Genomic DNA, 4,592 nt, shown 5'->3' on the forward strand with positions numbered 1-4,592 from the left:
AAATGCCATGGTCTTGTGGAAGTTTCCCTAACCCCCTTCTGCCTGAATTAGTTTAGCCAATTTTTGTTCAATGCAGAGATACAAAATACTTTTTTTTTTGCCTCATTTAAAGCATACCAGTAACTATCAAAAGACTTGAGTTCTATTGCAGTTGCATCGTTATTTAATTCCTCCATTTGCCCAGACCTGCTTCCTTTACCCTTATGCATGTCCTCAAGTGTGATCCTCTACTAAACTGCATGTTAACCACCACTTCAGGGTTTCTTTTCTGATTACCTGACCTATAACACTTATTTTTTAACTCTATATATGCATACTAATCTATTTGGTTTATGTTCCTTTTCTAAGATAAGAAATAAAACTTAAAAGCATATATTTAAAAGAGTATTCATGTCTCTTAAATTTGATTTAACATCTTTTTCCTTGTTTTCTTAGGCAAAGATTGCCAGAGTTTAGTAACTGAAGGCACGGCTTAGGAGACTTGGCATTTACTCATTTAATATTAAAAAGTGTCATAGTCTATTTTCTTTATAAATTCTTGAAATAGAGAAAACCCTGCAACAGATCTTTGTCATTTGAAGCAATGCAAAGTTTTTGCCAAAGCCACAATTTCCTGTAACTTTAAGACAATCTCATTTCAAGAAACTCAGAACACATTAACAAAAAATATCAGTTCTTCACAACCTAATTCAAATTTGATTTTAAGTTTAAATTTACTGCATAAAAACCTCTAGAAAACTGTCATTATAGCTGCCTATATTACTTTTCATGGACAAAAAGTGCAAACTCTTGCCATATTAGTTTTTATACACTTTGCCTTTAATTTTGACTATTATTTGTACCATATTCTGTCAAGCAAAACTGAGTGCTATACAATTTGTTAACACCTAGTGTCTCTGCTTAGGAGGTTCTTTAAACTTCATATCTCAATTGGGAGATAAATTTTCATAAATTTTCTGTGATAAAGGATAATGAAAATGTTTCCCCAAAACTCATATATCTTGGAGTCAACTTAGCTAAAGACATGTAGGACCTATACAAAGAAAACTACAAAACCCTGCTTCAAGAAATAAGAGAGAACACATGGAAATGCAAACACATACCCTGCTCATGAACTGGCAGGATTAACATCATTAAGATGGCAATACTCTCCAAAACATTGTGCAGATTTAATGCAATCCCTCTAAAGATACCCATGACATTCTTCAAAGAAGTGGATCAAACACTACTGAAATTTATTTGGAACATTAAACACCCACGAATAGCTAAAGCAATCCTTGGGGAAAGGAATATGGGAGGCATAACTTTCCCCAATTTTAAATTGTATTACAAAGCAATAGTTATCAAAACATCATGGTATTTGAATAAAGACAGATCCTCAGTTCAGTGAAACAGGCTTGAGTATTCAGAAAATGTTCCCCAGACATTTAATTTTTAATAAAGGGGCAAGAAATCCAAAATGGAGCAAGGAAAGCCTCTTCAACAAGTGGTGTTGGTACAACTGGTTAGCCACTTGCAAAAAAGCGAACTCAGATCCCAGCTAACATCATGTCTGAAGGTAAAATCCAAATGGATTAAAGACCTTGATATCAGACCTGAAATCATAAGGTATATAGAACAAGACGTAGGTAAAACACTCCATGATGTTGAGATTAAAGGCATCTTCAAGGAGGAAACTGCACTCTCCAAACAAGTGGAATAAGAGATAAATCAGATGGGAATATATTAAGCTGAGAAGCTTCTGTACCTCAAAGATAATAGTGCAAAGGATACAAGAGCCACCCACTGAATGGGAAAAATTATTCACCCATCAGATAAGGGGCTAATATCCAAAATAAACAAGGCATTGACAGATCTTTATAAGAAAAAACATCCCCATCAAAAAATGGGAAGAATAAATGAACATACACTTTGTCAAAGAAGAAATACAAATGGCCAAAAGGCACATGAAGAAATGCTCCACATTACTAGTCATCATGGAGTTGTAAATAAAACAATTATGAGGTACCATCTCGCACTACAGAGAATGGTGCACATAACAAAGAATGAAAACAAGCAGTACTGGCAGGAATGTGGAGAGAAACTAACTCTTGTTCATTGCTGATGGGAATTCTATCTTGTCCAGTCTTTATGGAAAACAATAGGAAGATTTCTCAAAAAACTGGCAACTGAGCTTTCATATGATTCAGCTATACCACTCCTAGGGATATACCATAGGAACACAAAAGTACAATTCAAAAATCCCTTCCCCACACCTATATTCATTGCAGCACTATTTACAATAACCAGACTTTGGAAACAACCAAGATGCCCTTCAACAGGCAAATGGCTAAAGAAACTGTGATACATATACACAGTGGAATATTATGCAGCCATCAGGAGAGATGAAGTCATGAACTTTTCCTATACATGGATATACATGGAATCTACTATGCTAAGTGAAATAAGTCAGAGGGAGAGAGAGACACACAAAAAAGTCTTTACTCATATATGGGTTTAAAAAAAAAGTAATATCCCAAGTGTCCTTCCTTCCCACCCCACATTGGCCTGTATTCTAGACAGGCTTTCTACTTCCCTCATTCAGTCACATTATTTTATGACAGTACTCGGTGTAATTATTTCTGTGACTTCACTAAACAATCCCTGTGGTGAGCTCATGTTGGAAGCTGGACCTTCCAGTCCTCCTCGATTTTGTCTCTGAGAATCATTACACAAATGTTTTTCATTTTTCTCAAAACCCACAGATAAATGAGACCATTCTGTGTTTATCTCTCTCCTTCTGACTTATTTCACTCAGCATAATAGATTCCATATACATATATGTATAGGAAAATTTCATGACTTCATCTCTTCTGATGGCTGCATAATATTCCATTGTGTATATGTACTATAGTTTCTTTAGCCATTCATCTATTGAGGGTCATCTAGACTGTTTCCAGAGTCTGGCTATTGTAAACAGTGCTGCAATGAATATAGGTGTGAGAAAGGAATTTTTGTATTGTATTTTTGTGTTCCTAGGATATATCCCTAGGAGTGGTATAGCTGGGTCGTATGGGAGCTCAACTTCCAGCTTTTGGAGAAATCTCCATATCGCTTCCACAAAGGTTAAACTAGTCGGCATTCCCACCAGCAGTAAATAAGAGTTCCTTTCTCTCCACATCCCCGCCAGCACTTCTTGTTCTCATTTTTTCGGATGTGTGCCAATCTCTGTGGTGTGAGAAGGTACCTTATATTTGTTTTGATTTGCATCTCCCTGATGATTAGTGATGTGGAGCATTAGGATATTGGTGATGGGAATGTGCACTCGTGAAGGGGTTTTTTTTTATATGTATATAAAAAATCAAAAAGAAAAAAGAAAGAAAAAAGAAAAGTTAAGACCTCCCAAGCTTACCACAGGCTGTGTTCTTTACACTGTATAGAAAGAGGAGGTACAGTAAATGCTCCCCATATACACCTCAAACCAGGCTCTTTGCCTGGTCTGTATTGTGAATGGTGGGATGACAAAAAAAATAAGTAAAGACATTATTGTAATAATCCCAGAGATAATGGAGTGAAAGGCCGAAGGACCAGCCCACAATATGAAGCTCACCACAAAAAGCGGTGGATGCTTTTAGGGAAATAACTACACTAACAACTAACATTACAAAGTTAATGAATGAGAGAAGTAGAATGCCTGTCTTGAATACAGGCAGGGGTGGGGGAGGTGGGAGATCGGGGGGGCTGGGAATTCCCACCATAGGTGGTGGGAATGTTGCACTGGTGAAGGGGTCTGTTCTGTTTATAACCGAAACCCAACTACAATCATGCTTGTTTTGTTTTTGTTGTTTTTTTTGGGGGGGCACACCCGTTTTGATGCTCAGGAGTTACTCCTGGCTAAGCGCTCAGAAATTGACCCTGGCTTGGGGGGACCATATGGGACGCCAGGGGATCGAACAGCGGTCCTTCCTTGGCTAGCGCTTGCAAGGCAGACAAATCATGCTTGTAATTATGGTGCTTAAATAAAGGCTTTATAATAAAAAAAATGTTTCCCATTTCTCATTATCATAGTATAGAAGTCATGCATGTATGACCATTCTTCCTTCTTAGGTCTATCTTGTAATTATTTTTCATTTTCTTTGGTTTTGGAGGTCACCCTCAGAGTGCTCGGGGCTTACTTCTAAATCTGCACACAGGTATCACTCTTGGCAGTGTTCATTGGACCATATAGGGTACAAGGGATTAAATTCAGAATGTCCACATCCAAGGTAAGTTCCTTTCTGTTGTACTATTTCTCCAGCCCCAGTACATTGTTTTCTAAGCTGCAACCGAATTGACATTTCTCTCTGTACAGATTTCCTTTTTTTAAAATTTTAATGTGAACAAAGTAAATTACAAGTCTTTCACAGTAATATTTAAGGTACATGTGACAGTGAATCAGGGGCATTCGCACCACCATTGTTGTTCTCCTTCCTCCCCTGTTCCCAGCATGCATCCTATATCTCCCTCCTTTGCCTCCCGGACTGCTATTGTAACTGGTTCCCTCTGTACAGCTTTCTTTTAAAGGACTTTTTTTTTTTTCAAACAAGCCCCCATTCTTTATTTCTTGCTCCAAA

General features: G+C 37.4%; 1 non-coding gene across 1 annotated transcript; it reads left to right on the plus strand.

Moving 5' to 3' along the window:
• Positions 1-3,375: 3,375 nt before the first annotated feature.
• On the plus strand, positions 3,376-3,503 carry LOC126007974 (small nucleolar RNA SNORA51). Its single transcript, XR_007495434.1, has one exon. It is a non-coding gene; the product is annotated as a small nucleolar RNA SNORA51 (small nucleolar RNA).
• The last annotated feature ends 1,089 nt before the right edge of the window (positions 3,504-4,592 follow it).

This window comes from Suncus etruscus, chromosome 4 (genome assembly GCF_024139225.1).
Source record: "Suncus etruscus isolate mSunEtr1 chromosome 4, mSunEtr1.pri.cur, whole genome shotgun sequence".
NCBI classification, from domain to species: domain Eukaryota; kingdom Metazoa; phylum Chordata; class Mammalia; order Eulipotyphla; family Soricidae; genus Suncus; species Suncus etruscus.